The following is a 20569-nucleotide window of genomic DNA, read 5'->3' as shown; positions in this document are numbered from 1 at the left end:
CCAATAAGGAGAGATATGACGTAGGCGACACGAGCAGTGCTCCTGGAGAAAGTGTAGGGCTGGAGAGAAAACACAATATCACACTGGGTGAGGAACGAGCGGCATTCAGTGGGCTCCCCAGAGTAACACGGCGGGTTATTGATTCTGGGCTCCGGAGATTCGAAAGCCCTGGAAGTGGCCGGTGGATCGAGGCGGAGATGGTGAACCTGTTCTGTGAGGTTGGAGACTTGGGTGGCCAGGGTCTCAACGGCATGTCGAGCAGCAGACAATTCCTGATCGTGTCTGCCTAGCATCGCTCCCTGGATCCCGACGGCTGAGTGGAGAGGATCCGAAGTCGCTGGGTCCATTCTTGGTCGGATTCTTCTGTTACGGTGCGTGAATGAGGACCCAAAAGCGAATTAACTTAAACAGAGCTTCTTTAATTACCAAACATAAGTAGGCTCAGACGGACCGGCAGATTCCGACAGGACAAGACAAGGTTACAGCAAACATGACGACAGTCTGGTTCAGGCATGAAACACAACAAACAAGAATCCGACAAGGACAGGAGCAGAAACAGAGAGAGATATAGGGACCTAATCAGAGGGAAAAAGGGAACAGGTGGGAAAAGGGGTGACGAGGTGGTTAGGAGGAGACAAGGCACAGCTGGGGGAAAGAGGGGGAGAAAAGGTAACCTAACAACGACCAGCAGAGGGAGACAGGGTGAAGGGAAAGGACAGAGACAAGACACAACATGACAGTACATGACATAACTTTTCCAACAATTGTTTACAGACAGATTATTTCACTTATAATTCACTATATCACAATTCCAGTGGGTCAGATGTTTACATACACTAAGTTGACTGTGCCTTTAAACAGCTTGGACAATTCCAAAAAATTATGTCATGGCTTTAGAAGCTTCTGACAGGCTAATTGACATCATTTGAGTCAATTGGAGGTGTACCTGTGGATGTATTTCAAGGCCTACCTTCAAACTCAGTGCCTCTTTGCTTGACATCATGGGAAAATCAAAATAAATCAGCCATGACCTCAGAGAAAGAATCGTAGACCTCCACAAGTCTGGTTCATCCTTGGGAGCAATTTCCAAATGCCTGAAGGTACCTTGTTTATTTGAAAAAACAATAGTACGCAAGTATAAACACCATGAGACCACACAGCCGTCATACCGCTCAGGAAGGAGACGCGTTCTGTCTCCTAGAGATGAACATTCTCTGGTGCAAAAAGTGCAAATCAATCCCAGAACAACAGCACAGGACCTTGTGAAGATGCTGGAGGAAACACGTAAAAAAGTATCTGTATCCACAGTAAAACGAGTCCTATATTGACATAACCTGAAATGCCGCTCAACAAGGAAGAAGCCACTGCTCCAAAACCACCATAAAAAAGCCAGACTACGGTTTGCAACTGCACATGGGGACAAAGATCATACTTTTTGGAGAAATGTACTCTGGTCTGATGAAACAAAAATAGAACTGTTTGGCCATAATGACCATCGTTATGTTTGGAGGAAAAAGGGGGAGGCTTGCAAGCCGAAGAACACCATCCCAACTGTGAAGCACGGGGGTGGCAGCATCATGTTGTGTGGGTGGCAGCATCATGTTGTGTGGGTGGCAGCATCATGTTGTGGGGGTGCTTTGCTGCAGGAGGGACTGGTGCATTTCACAAAATAGATGGCATCATGAGGGAGAAGAATTGTGATATATTGAAGCATCCCAAGACATCAGTCAGGAAGTTAAAGCTTGGTCGCAAATGGGTCTTCCATATGTACAATGACCCCAAGCATACTTCCACATTTGTGGCAAAATGGCTTATTAAAGACAACAAAGTCAAGGTAATGGAGTGGCCATCACAAAGCCCTGACCTCAATCCTATAGAAAATTTGTGGGCAGAATTGAAAAAGCGTGTGCGAGCAAGGAGGCCTACAAACCTGATTCAGTTACACCAACTCTGTCGGGAGGAATGTGTCAAAATTCCCCCGACTTATTGTGGGAAGCTTGTGGAAGGCTACCCAAGTTGACCCAAGTTAATCAATTTAAAGACAATGCTATCAAATACTAATTGAGTGTATGTAAACTTCTGACCCACTGGGAATTTGATGAAAGAAATAAAAGCTGAAATAAATCATTCTCTCTACTATTATTCTGACATTTCAAATTCTTAAAATAAAGTGGTGATCCTAACTGACCTAAGACAGGGAATCTTTACTAGGAATTGTGAAAAACTGAGTTTAAATGTATTTGTCTAAGATGTATGTAAACTTCTGACTTCAAATGTGTGGGGGTACCGGTACCGAGTCAATGTGCGGGGGTACAATAAACAGCTAGTAGCAGCAGTGTAAATACTTTGTAAATTGTCTGGGTGGCCACTTGATTAATTGTTCAGCAGTCTTATGGCTTGGGGGTAGAAGCTGTTAAGGAGCCTTTTGGTCCTAGACTTGGTACCGCTTTCCATGTGTTAGCAGAGAGAACAGACCACGACTAGGGTGATTGGAGTATTTGACCATTTTTTGGGGCTTGACACCGCCGAGTATATAGGTCCTGGATGGCAGGAAGCTTGGCCCCAGTGATGTACACTACCCTCTGTAGCGCCTGATGGTCAGACGAGCAGTTACCATACCAGGCGGTGATGCAACCCGTCAGGATGCTCTCGATGATGAAGCTGTAGAACTTTTTGGGACCCATGCCAAATCTTTTCAGTCTCCTAAGGGGGAAAGGGTGTTGTCGTTCCTTCTTCACGACTGTGGTGGGGTGTTTGTATGTGTCTCTGCGTGTGGAGTAAAGGTGGTCTAGAGTTTTTTTTTTTTCTCTGGATGCACATCTGATAGATAGCCGCTTCTGGATGAGCATTTTCTTGTTTACTTATGGCCTTATACAGCTCGTTCAGTGTGGAATTAGTGCCAGCATCTGTTTGTGGTGGTAAGTAGACGGCTATGAAAAATATTGGAAGATGGTGTGGTCTTCAGCTTATCATGAGGTACTCTACCTCAGGCGAGCAATACCTTGATACTTATTTTAATATTAGACATTGGGCACAAGCTGTTATTGACAAATAGACACACACCCCTGCCACCCGTCTTACCAGAAGTAGCTTCTCTGTCCTGCTGATGCATGGAAAATCCCACCAGCCCACCAGCCATGTCTCGGTGAAACATAAGATATTACAATTTTGAATATCAATGTTGTAAACAATGTTCTAGGGGTGTAACCTTACATGTATTTCTACCAAACCATTCGATATGGGGACCCTGGTTATGTCCGCACTGTGACCCCAAGTGAATACGTAAAATAATTATATTTGCAATATAAAAACACTAGACCTATAGGCTATGCCTATACTGTGTTGTCTTGATTGAAATCTGAGCTAAAAAATAATTACACATTTCAGACTATTCCCTTAAAACAACTAGAACCTATGTTGTAATCAACATTCTAATCTTAATTGCCACATTTAAAACTACCTTTTGTGAGGAGCAGCCAGGAACCAGTTCTGTATGATGGTGTGTGATGGATAAAAACGTTAACAGTATGTTGCCAAGCTCAATAAGAATAAGCTAATGCAGCTGCCAACACCTCAAATTATGTTTACAGATTTAAGGTGACATCACCCCAGTATACCAGAGCAAGACAGAAATGCAAAGAAACAACAACAATACAACATTGTCAGCTGATTCTGACCGGGCCAAAGAAATTACAAGAGTTATAGGTGCTGGCTTTGTTTATATTTTTATAGTCTGTGGTTTATAGCCGGGGATATGTGCCCATTTCAGCACCTCCTGAAAGTGCTCGAGCCACGTTACGAGCTTCCCATTTCAGCAAACAGATAGTACCCGCTCTATATAAGCACGCTGGTGTGGTCAATGAATTAACCAATGTGTTGTCCTTACTTAACAGTGACAGCCCATCACATCACTGAGCTACAGACACGCATTTCCGCCACTATAAATCTGTAAAAGTCTTTATAAGAGTCACCAGCGCGCGTCTGGCACTGAAGGAGGCAGTGTCATGGTGTGTTCGTAACCAAGTGGGGAGTGGGATTTACCACATGACTGGGAAAAATCCACTTGAACGGCCCTCCAATTGGTAATTACTAGTAGGGAACAAGTCTATCATCCTGAGCACCCACTTCTCCCACACGGCGACCTCTGACGTCACCTACGAAGGAATGGCCTCTATAACAGCATTTTCACGGTCAAATTAAACATTTCACGGGTCAAATGGTTTTTTGAACACTATAATGTGTTTACAAACTTCATGGCTCACACAGCTTGTTGGCATTTCTCAACCAGTTAAAAAATGAATGCATCCAACTGCTTTTTACAACTTCACAACTGGTAAATTCCAACCTGCGACATGGCAGTAGATAGGATATCCTGAACATGTGAAAGTTTGTTTGGTGTGGAAGATGGTGCCGACAGACATGGAAGCTCTGCTTCTAGCTCCTAAGCAACTAAGCAACTCTTTTTTTTGTGTGTGTTATTTCTTACATTATTAGCCCAGAACATTTTTTGTGTTATTACATACAGCCGGAAATAACTTTTGGATATCAGAGCGGCGTTAACTCACCAGCATTACGACCAAAAATACGACTTTCCCGAATTGGATCCTTTGTTCGCCCCCATGGCAATTGAACGTATCCCCGTCCATACAACCAGCTGGTTTCTCAGTCCATCGCGCAGACAGGAATAAAGAACTCTCCGGCAAGAAGAAAGGTGATGGTGTATGTTTCATGATTAACTACTCATGGTGTGATCGTGATAACATACAGGAACTCTAGTCCTTTTGTTCATCTGACCTAGAATATTTCACAATCAAATGTCGACCGTGCCAAGAGTATTCTCTTCTGTTATAGTCACAGCCATGCATATTCCCCCTCAAGCCGATGCCACAAGGAACTAACCTGGACTTTGTGCAAACTAGAAACCACATCTCCTGAGGCCGCATTTATTGTAGCTGGTGAATGCTACCGAAGTTCTACCAACACATTGCCTGTAGTACTCGCAGTGGTAAAACACTCAATCGTTGTTAGTCTCCCTTCCGGGATGGCTACAAGGCCCTCCCCCGGCCTCCCTTCAGCAAATCAGATCATTACTCCATTTTGCTTCTCCCTTCCTATAGGCAGAAACTCAAACAGGAAGTACCTGTGCTAAGGTCTATTCAACGCTGGTCTGACCAATTTGGAATCCATGCTTCAAGATTGTTTTGATCACTCGGACTGGGACATGTTCCAGGTAGCATCAGAGAATAATATTGACACGGTGACTGAGTCCATCAGGAAGTGTAAAGGGGATGGTGTTCTCACTGTGACCAAAAAACCCAAATCAGAAACCGTGGATAGATGGAAGCATTTGCACAGAAAAATGAATGCTCGAACCATCGCATTTAACAACGGCAAGGTGACTGGGAATATGGTTTAATACAAACAGTGTAATTATTCCCTCCTTAAGGCAATCAAACAGGCAAAACAAAATGGAATTTCAATTCAACGGCTCAGACATGAGATGAGATGTGTGTTGCAGGGTCTACAGACAATCACGGACTGTTCAACAGTCTTATGGCTTGGGGGTAGAAGATGTTTAGAAGCCTCTTGGACCTAGACTTGGCGCTCTGGTACAGCTTGCCGTGCGGTAGCAGAGAGAACAGCCTAGGACTAGGGTGGCTGGAGTCTTTGACAATTTTTAGGGCCTTTCTCTGACACTGCCTGGTTTTGAGGTCCTGGATGGCAAGAAGCTTGGCCCTGGCGATGTACTGGGCCATACGCACTACCCTCTGTTGTGCCTTACAGTCGGAGGCTGAGCAGTTGCCATACCAGGAAGTGATGCAATCCGTCAGGATACTCCGATAGTACAGCTGTAGAACCTTTTGAGGATCTGAGGACCCATGACAAATCTTTTCAGTCTCCTGAGGGGGATAGGTTTTGTCGTGCCCTCTTCATGACTGTCTTGGTATGCTTGGACCATGTTAGTTTGTTGATGATGTGGACACCAAGGAACTTGAAGCTCTCAACCTGCTCCACTGCAGCCCCGTCGATGAGAATGGGAGCGTGCTCGGTCCTCCTTTTTCTGTAGTCCATAATCATCTCCTTTGTCTTGATCACGTTCAGGGAGAAGTTGTGTCCTTGCACCACACGGTCAAGTCTCTAACTTCCTCTCTATAGGCTGTCTCATCATTGCCAGTGATCAGGCCTACCCCTGTTGTGTCATCAGCAAACTTAATGATGGTGTTGGAGTTGTGACTGTCCGTGAAGTCATTAATGAACAGGGAGTAGTGGAGGGGACTGAGCACGCACACCTGAGGGGCCCCCATTTTTAGGATCAGCGCGGCAGATGTGTTATTACGTACTCTTACCACCTGGGGTGGCCCGTCAGGAAGTGTAGAATCCAGTTGCAGAGGGAGGTGTTTCGTCCCAGGGTCCTTAGGTTAGTGATAAGCTTTGAGGGCACTATGGTGTTGAACGTTGAGCTGTGGTCAATGAATAGCATTCTCACATAGGTGTTCCTTTTGTCCAGGTGGGAAAGGGCAGTGTGGAGTGCAATAGAGATTGCATCATCTGTGGATCTGTTGGTGCGGTATACAAATTGGAGTGGGTCTAGGTTTTCTGGGATAATGGTGTTAATGTGAGCCATGACCGCCTTTCAAAGCATTTCATGGCTACAGATGTGAGGGCTATGGGTCGGTAGGCATTTAGGCAGGTTACCTTCTTGGTCACAGGGATTATGGTGGTCTGCTTACAACATGTTGGTATTACAGACTCGTTCAGGGAGAGGTTGAAAATGTCAGTGAAGACACTTGCCAGTTGGTCAGCGCATGCTCCGAGTATCGGTCCTGGTAATCCGTCTTGTGAATGTTGACCTGTTTAAAGGTCTTACTCACATCAGCTGCGGAGAGCGTGATCACACAGTCATCCGGAACAGCTGATACTCTCATGCATGTTTCAGTATTACTTGCCGCGAAGCGAGCATAGAAGTTATTTCGCTCGACTGGTAGGCTTGTGTCACTGGGCAGCTCTCGGCTGTGATTCCCTTTGTAGTCTGTAACAGTTTGTTAGCCCTGCCACATCCGACCAGCGTCACAGCCATTTTATTACAATTCGATCTTAGTCCTGTATTGATGCTTTGCCTGTTTGATGGTTCATCGGAGGGCATAGCGGGATTTCTTATAAGCTTCCAGATTAGTGTCTCTCTCCTTGAAATCAGCAGCTCTACCCTTAAACTCAGTGCGAATGTTGCCTGTAATCCATGGCTTCTGATTGGGGTATGTACGTACGGTCACTGTGGGGACGACGTCCTCAATGCACTTATTGATGAAGCCAGTGACTGATGTGGTGTATTCCTCAATGCCATCGCAAGAATCCCGGAACATTTTCCAGTCTGTGCTAGCAAAGCAGTCCTGTAGTTTAGCATTTGCTTCACCTGACCACTTTTTTATAAACCGAGTCACTGGCGATGCCTGCTTAAATTTTTGCTTGAAAGCAGGAATCAGGAAGATAGAATTATTGTTAGATTTGCCAAATGGAGGGCGAGGGAGAGCTTTGTACACATCTCTGTGTGTGGAGTAAAGGTGGTCCAGAGTTGTTGTTTTTTTTACTTCTGGGTTCACATTTAACATGCTGATAGAAATGAGGTAAAACTGATTTATGTGTCCTTGCATTAAAGCCCCCGGCCACTAGGAGCGCCGCTTCAAGCGTTTTCGTGTTTGCTTATGGCGGTATACAGCTAATTTAGTGTGGTTTTAGTGCCAATCTCACTCTGTGGTGGTATGTAGACAGCTATGAAAAATACAGATAAACTCTCTAGGTTGATAGTGTGGTCTACAGCTTATGATGAGCTACTCTACCTCAGGCAAGCAAAACCTCAAGACTTCCATAGATATTGTGCACCAGTTGTTTACATAAATGCATTGGCCCCTGGAGACTGCTGTTCTGTCTTGCTGATGTATTATGTAGTGTTGTGGTGTCTCTTTCTCTCTTTATGTAGTGTTGTAGTGTCTCTCTCTCTTTATGTAGTGTTGTAGTGTCTCTCTCTTTATGTGGTGTTGTCTCTCTTTATGTAGTGTTGTGGTGTCTCTTTATGTAGTGGTGTCTCTCTCTTTATGTAGAGTTGTCTCTTTCTTTATGTAGTGTTGTCTCTCTCTATGTAGTGTTGTGTTGCCTCACTGTGTAGTGTTGTGGTGTCTCTTTCTTTATGTAGTGGTGTCTCTCTCTTTATGTAGTGTTGTCTCTCTCTTTATGTAGTGGTGTCTCTCTCTTTATGTAGTGGTGTCTCTCTTTATGTGGTGTTGCAGTGTCTCTCTCTTCATGTAGTGTTGTGGTGTCTCTATGTAGTGTCTCTCTCTTTATGTAGTGTTGTGGTGTCTCTCTTTATGTAGTGTTGTGGTGTCTCTCTTTATGTAGTGTTGTGGTGTCTCTCTCTTTATGTAGTGTTGTGGTGTCTCTCTCTTTATGTAGTGTTGTGGTGTCTCTCTCTTTATGTAGTGTTGTCTCTCTTTATGTAGTGTTGTAGTGTCTCTCTCCTTATGTAGTGTTGTGGTGTCTCTCTCTTTATGTAGTGTTGTAGTGTCTCTCTCTTTATGTAGTGTTGTGGTGTCTCTCTTTATGTAGTGTTGTGGTGTCTCTCTCTTTATGTAGTGTTGTGGTGTCTCTCTCTTTATGTAGTGTTGTCTCTCTTTATGTAGTGTTGTGGTGTCTCTCTATTTATGTAGTGTTGCAGTGTCTCTCTCTTCATGTAGTGTTGTCTCTCTCTCTCGTCGTTCAGCCATGACTCTGTAAAACATAAGATATTACAGTTTTTAATGTCACGTCTGTAGGATATACGTGCTTTCAGTGTAGTGTTGTGGTGTCTCTATGTAGTGTCTCTCTCTTTATGTAGTGTTGTGGTGTCTCTCTTTATGTAGTGTTGTGGTGTCTCTCTCTTCATGTAGTGTTGTCTCTCTCTCTCGTCGTTCAGCCATGACTCTGTAAAACATAAGATATTACAGTTTTTAATGTCACGTCTGTAGGATATACGTGCTTTCAGTTCGTCCCATTTATTCTCCAGCGATTGAATGTTAGCTAGCAGACCGGAAGGGAAGGGCAGACTAGCCACTCGTCGCCTGATCCTCACAAGGCACCCTGATCTAATGCCTCTAAATCTCTGTTTCCTTCTCCAGCAAATCACAGGGATCGGGGCCTGGTCTGGTGTCTGCGGTAGATCTGTTGCATCCGACTCATTGAAGAACTCCTTGTCCAATTTGAGGTGAACATTCCCAGTTCTGATTTCCAGAAGCTCTTCTCGGTCATCAGAGACGGTAGCAGCAACATTATGTACAAAAGAACACAAAAAAATAGCATGATTGGTTGAGGGCCGATAAGACGGCAGCCCTACCCCCTGGAGCACATCATATGTGTTGAGGTGTGTTGATTATATATTGAGGTGTGTTGAGATGCGTTGATATATAGAGTTGTGTTGATATGTATTGAGGTGTGTTGATATATATTGAGGTGTGTTGAAGTGTGTTGATATATATTGAAGTGTGCTGATATATATTGAGGTGTGTTGAGATGTGTTGAAGTGTGTTGATATATATTGAGGTGTGTTGAGATGTGTTGAAGTGTGTTGATATATATTGAAGTGTGTTGATATATATTGAGGTGTGTTGACATGTGTTGAAGTGTGTTGATATATATTGAGGTGTGTTGACATGTGTTGAAGTGTGTTGATATATATTGAGGTGTGTTGAAGTGTGTTGATATATATTGAGGTGTGTTGAGATGTGTTGAAGTGTGTTGATATATATTGAGGTGTGTTGACATGTGTTGAAGTGTGTTGATATATATTGGGGTGTGTTGACATGTGTTGAAGTGTGTTGATATATATTGGGGTGTGTTGAAGTGTGTTGATATATATTGAGGTGTGTTGAGATGTGTTGAAGTGTGTTGATATATATTGAGGTGTGTTGAAGTGTGTTGATATATATTGAGGTGTGTTGAGATGTGTTGAAGTGTGTTGATATATATTGAGGTGTGTTGAAGTGTGTTGATATATATTGAGATGTGTTGAAGTGTGTTGATATATATTGGGGTGTGTTGACATGTGTTGAAGTGTGTTGATATATATTGGGGTGTGTTGACATGTGTTGAAGTGTGTTGATATATATTGGGGTGTGTTGACATGTGTTGAAGTGTGTTGATATATATTGAGGTGTGTTGACATGTGTTGAAGTGTGTTGATATATATTGGGGTGTGTTGACATGTGTTGAAGTGTGTTGATATATATTGAGGTGTGTTGAGATGTGTTGAAGTGTGTTGATATATATTGAGGTGTGTTGAGATGTGTTGAAGTGTGTTGATATATATTGAGGTGTGTTGACATGTGTTGAAGTGTGTTTTGTTTGTATCTGTAGATGGTGTAGATAAACAAACCGTAACAGGGAAGTTTCATCTGAAGCATCTCAATCAGCACCCTTTCTTGTCTTTTGGGGCTTCTTGAGATGCCAGTGACATTCTAGAACCATCCACTTTATTTAAAGGATAAGGAGTTCAAACACAATACATTCATAAACATGTCACCCCTGTCTTCCCTTCCTGTCTTCCCTTCCTTTCTTCCCTGTCTTGTCCTGTGGGTGTGGGGGGTTGGTGGGTGTTAAGGTTGTGGGGAGCTTCTAATCCAGCCAGGGGCAGGAGTGTTCTTTTGCCAATGCAGTCTGAAGATGTTCACCAGGCACAGCTGGAGGATGCAGTTAATCAGTAAGTAACACACACACTCAGTTTCAGCCATGCATCTGTGTACAGAGAGACACGTCTCCGTTTGGCATGGAGCAGGAAATTACAATACAGAATATAAAATTTAAGAGAAAAACAGAAATGATCTAACAACTGGAAACAGTGTAGCAACAAAGGGATCCAAGCAGAAAGCGTTGTGATTTATAGATGGCTTACATCTGTGGAAAAAAGGTCCTGCAAACAGCCCACATATTCATAGTTGGCAGCCAGCTGCAGTTATTTTCAGGCCACATACATATTTTGTTGACATCTAATTTGAAGACGATGTTGAGGTATTTTCGCGCTCTTGTTTTCTCGCTCACATTCTCTCTCTCTCAAATAAATTCAAAGGGATTTATTGGCATGGGAAACATTTGTTTACATCGCTCAAAGCAAGTGAAATAACCAGAAGAATCTGAAATTAACATTAAACATTACACGCACAACAGTTCCAAAAGAGTAGAGACATTTCAAGAGTTATATTATGTATGTATACAGTGTTGTAACAATGTGCAAATAGTTAAAGTACAAAAGGGAAAATCAATCAAGATAAATGTGGGTTGTATTTACAATGGTGTTTGTTCTTCACTGGTTGGCCTTTTCTTGATGTTTTGTTATTTAACTAAACTAAACACACATCACGACAAGAGACACTACATACAGAGACAACACTACATAAAGAGAGAGACACTACAATACATAAAGAGAGAGAGACAATACAACACTACATAGAGAGACACCACAACACTACATAAAGAGAGAGACACCACAACACTACATAAAGAGAGAGACACTACAACACTACATACAGAGAGACACTACAACACTACATAAAGAGAGAGACACTACAACACTACATAAAGAGAGAGACACTACAACACTACATAAAGAGAGAGACACTACAATACATAAAGAGAGAGAGACAATACAACACTACATAGAGAGACACCACAACACTACATAAAGAGAGACACTACAACACTACATAAAGAGAGACACTACAACACTACATAAAGAGAGACACTACAACACTACATAAAGAGAGAGACCCCACAACACTACATAGAGAGACACTACAACACTACATAAAGAGAGAGACACTACATAAAGAGAGACACTACAACACTACATAAAGAGAGACAATACAACACTACATAAAGAGAGAGACCCCACAACACTACATAGAGAGACACTACAACACTACATAAAGAGAGACACTACAACACTACATAAAGAGAGAGACCCCACAACACTACATAGAGAGACACTACAACACTACATAAAGAGAGAGACACTACATAAAGAGAGACACTACAACACTACATAAAGAGAGACAATACAACACTACATAAAGAGAGAGACCCCACAACACTACATAGAGAGACACTACAACACTACATAAAGAGAGACACTACAACACTACATAAAGAGAGAGAGACCACAACACTACATAAAGAGAGAGACACTACATAAAGAGAGACACTACAACACTACATAAAGAGAGAGACACTACAACACTACATAAAGAGAGAGAGAGACACCACAACACTACATAGAGAGACACTACAACACTACATAAAGAGAGAGACACTACAACACTACATAAAGAGAGAGACACTACATAAAGAGAGACACTACAACACTACATAAAGAGAGAGACACCACAACACTACATAAAGAGAGACACTACAACACTACATACAGAGAGACACTACAACACTACATAAAGAGAGAGACACTACAACACTACATAGAGACACCCCACCACCACATACAGAGAGAGACCCCACAACACTACATAGAGAGAGACCCCACAACACTACAACACTACATAGAGAGAGACCCCACAACACTACATAGAGAGACACCACAACACTACATAAAGAGAGAGACACTACAACACTAGATAAAGAGACGACACTACATAAAGAGAGACCCCACAACACTACATAGAGAGAGACCCCACAACACTACAACACTACATAGAGAGAGACCCCCCAACACTACATAAAGAGAGAGACCCCACAACACTACATAAAGAGACAACACTACATAAAGAGAGAGACCCCACAACACTACATAGAGAGAGACCCCACAACACTACATAAAGAGAGAGACCCCACAACACTACATAAAGAGAGAGACCCCACAACACTACATAAAGAGAGAGACCCCACATCACTACATAGAGAGAGACCCCACAACACTACATAAAGAGACGACACTACATAAAGAGAGACACCACAACACTAGATAAAGAGAGACACCACAACACTACATAAAGAGAGACACCACAACACTAGATAAAGAGAGACACCACAACACTACATAAAGAGAGAGACTACACTACATAAAGAGAGAGACACTACATAAAGAGAGAGACACTACATAAAGAGAGAGACACTACATAAAGAGAGAGACTACACTACATAAAGAGAGAACACTACATAAAGAGAGAGCTGTAATGAAGACAGTGTGTGTTGTGTTATGCAGAAGGAAGACGTCCCTGAGGGGTGTGACGCAGGGCTGGAACGTGCTGCGACCTGCTGCTGTCGAAAGGCAGTGACAAGAGAGACAGGACCCTGATACAGCAACCCAGCTGAGGCTCAGACACACAACACTAAAGGCAGGCAGGCTCTAATGAATGAGGCCAGCATTGAATGGCTTTCTGTAAGACAATGACTACAGCACTGAGGGTATGTTCTCTTTCATCACAGGGAATGGTCAGAGGGCCCCACCTGCTCCAAGTGTGTGTGTGTGTGTGTGGTGTACATTCTCAGAGAAATGACTCAAGACAATCCAAAGATAAAGAGTATGAGCCATATTATGTTTCGTGGGCCACCTTCCTCCCCCTTACAGAATATATACAATCCTATCAAAAAGGACCGGCTGCGTCTCGGTGGCATACTGAATGGAACTAAATGGGAGTATTGTACGCTGGGCGTAACCTTTTTGGGATGGTTTTGTTATTGATGATTATCCCCAGATTAGAAGGAAGGTGAAGAGCAGCAGGTGATTCAAGACATCCTGACGTAAAATACAACTTTATAATCCCAGGAGTTATTGTGCTTCACTGATATGCCGTAAACATCAAATGATCATGGATATATACACTATCTAATTGGACCTCTAGAGTCGGTGTCCGCGCCCCTTAGTACTGTAACGACTCTGGGTTTATAAGCGCGGATATCGATTTTGCGGCCCAGTCGATAGCGCGCTGGACTTCGGGCTAGAAGGTCGGGGGTTCGAGACCCACTCCCTGCCTGTTTCATTATGTTTGTCAGTTTAAGAGATACGTTTCTTTGTACTAGATCCATCGCCGATGTCACATGTATGGACTCCAGAGTGGCGCAGCGGTCTAAGGCACTGCATCTCAGTGCTAGTCGTCGTCACTACAGACCCTGGTTCGATTCCAGGCTGTATCGCAAACCGGCTGTGATTTGGAGTCCCATAGGGCGGCGCACAATTGGCCCGTAGAGTCCGAACCGTTTTTGCTCGTCTTGGGACCCGTCTGAAGTCGTTACAGCCTATCAGCCAACTTCTCTCTGCAGCATCCCAACAGTTTGGGCTATTATAACCCTCTCCATGAAAAGATGAGACTTTCACGAACACCATGGTCGACTCTGTTTTGCTCTATGACCCCCCCCCCCCCCCACAAGCATCTTGAGACCTGTCTGAAGTGAGTACAACTGATCTGCCAACTTCTCTCTGCAGCATCCCAACAGTTTGGGCTAGACACTAACATGACCCCTCTGTGGAGGGGAACATGTCAGTGTTGCTCTAGAACGCCCACAGGCCCCACAGGCTCTACAGGCCCCACAAGCCCCACAGGCTCCACAGGCCCCACAGAACATGACCCCTCTGTGGATAGGTGAGAGAGACACCTGTTTTGTTCACAGGCTCCACAGGCCCCCCAGGCCCCCCAGGCTCCACAGAACATGATCCCTCTGTGGAAGGGTGAGAGACTCACCTGTTTTGTTCACAGGCCCCACAGAACATGACCCCTCTGTGGAGGGGTGAGAGACTCACCTGTTTTGTTCACAGGCCACCCAGGCCCCACAGCCCCCCCAGGCCACACAGGCCCCCCAGAACATGAGCCCCCTGTGGATAGGTGAGAGACTCACCTGTTTTGTTCACAGGCCTCACAAGACCCACATGAATGTCCCTTAGTACCATTTCAAAATGAGTGAAAGTATATATGGAGACTGTTTAGTACCAAAAATATGGGGTTAAATACATGTAAAAAATATATATATATTCAATTAAACAAACTATTGTGTCTCCTGATATAGGTCAGACACTTCAGAACAAACTGCTATTTATTTTATTAGGGGGGGGGACTATCTCTTGTTAAATGTAGTAAATCTGTAATTCAATACGCTCCTATGGACTAATAGCAGTCAGGCCAAAAATATGATTTTAATCAATCAAATAATAATTAATCAAATAATTTTGTATAGATTTTTTGATACTTTCATGGGTTCTTCAAATTCAAAACCACATAGCTAAATTATCCTTGGTATGACCTTAAAACAATTCCATATAGCTTAGTAGAACTCCCTCCCCGGCTTAGACTCTTATGGGTTAACCAATCAGGCCCAGGGCGGTGTGGTATAAGGCCGATATACTGCGGCTAAGGGCTGTCCTTATGCTCAATGCAACACAGAGTGTATCCTTAGCCGTGGTATATTGGCTATATACCACAAACCCCCGAGATACCTCATAAACTGGTTACCAACGTAATTAGAGATTTAAAAATAAAGGATTCTGTCAAACCCGTGGTATACGGTCTGATATAACACGCCTGTCAGCCAATCGGCATTCAGGGCTCGAACCACCCAGTTTATAATAATATATACATTGAGTGGACAAAACAGTAAGGATGAGTTACACCCCCCCCCCATTTTGCACTCAGAACATCCTCAATTTGTCAGGGCATGGACTCTTAATTAACATTTTAAATTGTAACCTTTATTTAACTAGGCAAGCCAGTTAAGAATAAATTATTTTTTACAATGTCAGTCTACCGGGGAACAGAGGGTTAACTGTCTTGTTCAGGGGCAGAACAACAGATTTTTACCTTGTTAGCTCAGGGATTCGATCTAGCAACCTTTCGTTTAGTGGCCCGAGGCTCTAACCACTAAGCTACCTGCCGCCTGACTCTACGAGGTGTTGAAAGCTTTCCACAGGGATGCTGGCCCATGTTGACTCCAATGCTTTCCAACAGTTGTGTCAAGTTGGCTCGATGTCTTTTCGATGCTGGACCTTTCTCGATACACACGGGAAGTGTGAAAAGCCCAGCAGCGTTGCAGTTCTTGACACAAACCGATGCGCCTGGCACCTACCACCATACCCCGTTCAAAGGCACTTGCCCATTCATCCTCTGAAATGACACAAACACAATCCATGTCTCAAGGCTTAAAAATCATTCTTTATCCTCTTCTCCCTCCTCTTCATCTATACTGATTTGAAGTGGATTTAACAAGTGACATCAATAAGGGATCATAGCTTTCACCTGGATTCACCTGGTCAGTCTGTCACGGAAAGAGCAGGTGTCCTTAATGTTTGGTACACTCGGTGTATATCATGTCACATGTCGACAACACCAACAAACATTAAAGCATAAAGATAGGAGGCACGTTTTCTCTGAAATGCTACTTCATGTTTTTTTATTTTAAAAAAAATGTATATCACAACAACTGCATTGACATATTGCATCCTCTATTACTGGGCTGAATCCTAACTTGAGATGATGAAGGGGCTTTGGCACAAAGATCGACATTAAACAATGATTTAAGCTAAAGTTTGAGTGTTGCTAGGTGTTTCTGACTTCTGAGTGTTTCTAGATGCACCTCAAGTTAGCATTCAGCAATTAACCAATCAGAGACCATAATAAGCACACCCAACACTGGTAAATGAAGCTCAATAAATACTTTAGAAAATAAATGCAGTTTTTTTTACACCGGAGATAATGGTCTGGAGAGAGGAAATCCATAGGGCAGAGTGGAGGGCAGAGTGGAGGGCAGATCCATAGGGCAGAGTGGAGGGCAGAGTGGAGGGTAGAGTGGAGGGCAGAGTGGAGGGCAGAGTGGAGGGCAGATCCATAGGGCAGAGTGGAGGGCAGATCCATAGGGCAGAGTGGAGGGCAGAGTGGAGGGCAGAGTGGAGGGCAGATCCATAGGGCAGAGTGGAGGGCAGATCCATAGGGCAGAGTGGAGGGCAGATCCAGAGGGCAGATCCATAGGGCAGAGTGGAGAGCAGATCCATAGGGCAGAGTGGAGGGCAGATCCATAGGGCAGAGTGGAGGGCAGATCCATAGGGCAGAGTGGAGAGCAGAGTGGAGAGCAGAGTGGAGGGCAGAGTGGAGGGCAGAGTGGAGGACAGAGTGGAGGGCAGAGTGGAGGGCAGAGTGGAGAGCAGAATGGAGGGCAGAATGGAGGGCAGATCCATAGGGCAGAGTGGAGGGCAGAGTGGAGGGCAGATCCATAGGGCAGAGTGGAGGGCAGAGTGGAGGGCAGATCCATAGGGCAGAGTGGAGAGCAGAGTGGAGGGCAGATCCATAGGGCAGAGTGGAGAGCAGAGTGGAGGGCAGATCCATAGGGCAGAGTGGAGAGCAGAGTGGAGGGCAGATCCATAGGGCAGAGTGGAGAGCAGAGTGGAGGGCAGATCCATAGGGCAGAGTGGAGGGCAGAGTGGAGGGCAGAGTGGAGAGCAGATCCATAGGTCAGAGTGGAGGGCAGATCCATAGGGCAGAGTGGGGGGCAGAGTGGAGAGCAGATCCATAGGGCAGAGTGGAGAGCAGATCCATAGGGCAGAGTGGAGGGCAGATCCATAGGGCAGAGTGGAGGGCAGGTCCATAGGGCAGAGTGGAGGGCAGGTCCATAGGGCAGAGTGGAGGGCAGGTCCATAGGGCAGAGTGGAGGGCAGATCCATAGGGCAGAGTGGAGGGCAGATCCATAGGGAAGAGTGGAGAGCAGAGTGGAGGGCAGAGTGGAGGGCAGAATGGAGGGCAGAGTGGAGGGCAGAGTGGAGGGCAGAGTGGAGGGCAGATCCATAGGGCAGAGTGGAGGGCAGAGTGGAGGGCAGATCCATAGGGCAGAGTGGAGGGCAGATCCATAGGGCAGAGTGGAGGGCAGATCCATAGGGCAGAGTGGAGGGCAGAGTGGAGGGCAGAGCGGAGGGCAGATCCATAGGGCAGAGTGGAGGGAAGATCCATAGGGCAGAGTGGAGAGCAGAGTGGAGGGCAGAGTGGAGAGCAGAGTGGAGAGCAGAGTGGAGAGCAGAGTGGAGGGCAGATCCATAGGGCAGAGTGGAGGGCAGAGTGGAGGGCAGATCAATAGGGCAGAGTGGAGGGCAGAGTGGAGGGCAGAGTGGAGGGCAGATCCATAGGGCAGTGGAGGGCAGATCCATAGGGCAGAGTGGAGAGCAGAGTGGAGGGCAGATCCATAGGGCAGAGTGGAGGGCAGAGTGGAGAGCAGATCCATAGGGCAGAGTGGAGGGCAGAGTGGAGGGCAGATCCATAGGGCAGAGTGGAGAGCAGATCCATAGGGCAGAGTGGAGAGCAGATCCATAGGGCAGAGTGGAGGGCAGATCCATAGGGCAGAGTGGAGGGCAGATCCATAGGGAAGAGTGGAGAGCAGAGTGGAGGGCAGAGTGGAGGGCAGATCCATAGGGCAGAGTGGAGGGCAGATCCATAGGGCAGAGTGGAGGGCAGATCCATAGGGCAGAGTGGAGGGCAGATCCATAGGGCAGAGTGGAGGGCAGAGTGGAGGGCAGATCCATAGGGCAGAGTGGAGGGCAGAGTGGAGAGCAGATCCATAGGGCAGAGTGGAGGGCAGATCCATAGGGCAGAGTGGAGAGCAGATCCATAGGGCAGAGTGGAGGGCAGATCCATAGGGCAGAGTGGAGGGCAGATCCATAGGGCAGAGTGGAGGGCAGAGTGGAGGGCAGAGTGGAGAGCAGAGTGGAGAGCAGATCCTAGGGTAGAGTGGAGGGCAGATCCATAGGGCAGAGTGGAGAGCAGAGTGGAGAGCGGATCCATAGGGCAGAGTGGAGATCAGATCCATAGGGCAGAGTGGAGAGCGGATCCATAGGGCAGAGTGGAGAGCAGATCCATAGGGCAGAGTGGAGAGCGGATCCATAGGGCAGAGTGGAGAGCAGATCCATAGGGCAGAGTGGAGAGCAGATCCATAGGGCAGAGTGGAGAGCAGATCCATAGGGCAGAGTGGAGAGCAGATCCATAGGGCAGAGTGGAGAGCGGATCCATAGGGCAGAGTGGAGAGTGGATTCATAGGGCAGAGTGGAGGGCAGATCCATAGAGCAGAGTGGAGAGCAGAGTGGAGGGCAGAGTGGAGGGCGGATCCATAGGGCAGAGTGGAGAGCGGATTCATAGGGCAGAGTGGAGGGCAGAGTGGAGGGCAGAGTAGAGGGCAGATCCATAGGGCAGAGTGGAGAGCAGATCTATAGGGCAGAGTGGAGAGCAGATCCATAGGGCAGAGTGGAGAGCAGATCCATAGGGCAGAGTGGAGAGCGGATTCATAGGGTAGAGTTGAGGGCAGATCCATTGGGCAGAGTGGAGGGCAGATCTATAGGGCAGAGTGGAGGGCAGATTCATAGGGTAGAGTGGAGAGCGGATCCATAGGGCAGAGTGGAGGGCAGAGCCATAGGGCAGAGTGGAGAGCAGATCCATAGGGCAGAGTGGAGAGCAGATCCATAGGGCAGAGTGGAGGGCAGATCCATACGGTAGAGTGGAGAGCGGATCCATAGGGCAGATCCATAGGGCAGAGTGGAGGGCAGAGTGGAGGGCAGATTCATAGGGTAGAGTTGAGCGCAGATCGGGTTCGTCAACAACAACAAAAATAAACAAGTGCATTCTAAATAATCAAGTGTATAATCACATATGGGAACCGGAATATCATATATCTGCCCAAGGGCAGAGTGGAGAGCAGATCCATAGGACAAAGTGGAGGGCAGATCCATAGGGCAGAGTGGAGGGCAGATCCATAGGGCAGAGTGGAGGGCAGAGTGGAGAGCAGATCCATAGGGCAGAGTGGAGGGCAGATCCATAGGGCAGAGTGGAGAGCAGATCCATAGGGCAGAGTGGAGGGCAGATCCATAGGGCAGAGTGGAGGGCAGATCCATAGGGCAGAGTGGAGGGCAGAGTGGAGGGCAGAGTGGAGAGCAGAGTGGAGAGCAGATCCTAGGGTAGAGTGGAGGGCAGATCCATAGGGCAGAGTGGAGAGCAGAGTGGAGAGCGGATCCATAGGGCAGAGTGGAGATCAGATCCATAGGGCAGAGTGGAGAGCGGATCCATAGGGCAGAGTGGAGAGCAGATCCATAGGGCAGAGTGGAGAGCAGATCCATAGGGCAGAGTGGAGAGCAGATCCATAGGGCAGAGTGGAGAGCAGATCCATAGGGCAGAGTGGAGAGCGGATCCATAGGGCAGAGTGGAGAGTGGATTCATAGGGCAGAGTGGAGGGCAGATCCATAGAGCAGAGTGGAGAGCAGAGTGGAGGGCAGAGTGGAGGGCGGATCCATAGGGCAGAGTGGAGGGCGGATCCATAGGGCAGAGTGGAGAGCGGATTCATAGGGCAGAGTGGAGGGCAGAGTGGAGGGCAGAGTAGAGGGCAGATCCATAGGGCAGAGTGGAGAGCAGATCTATAGGGCAGAGTGGAGAGCAGATCCATAGGGCAGAGTGGAGAGCGGATTCATAGGGTAGAGTGGAGAGCGGATTCATAGGGTAGAGTTGAGGGCAGATTCATAGGGTAGAGTGGAGGGCAGATCCATTGGGCAGAGTGGAGGGCAGATCTATAGGGCAGAGTGGAGGGCAGA

The sequence above is a fragment of the Oncorhynchus mykiss genome, chromosome 20, assembly GCF_057628025.1.
Source record: "Oncorhynchus mykiss isolate SJ-2025 chromosome 20, ASM5762802v1, whole genome shotgun sequence".
Taxonomy (NCBI): Eukaryota; Metazoa; Chordata; class Actinopteri; order Salmoniformes; family Salmonidae; genus Oncorhynchus; species Oncorhynchus mykiss.
This window is presented reverse-complemented; position numbering follows the sequence as displayed.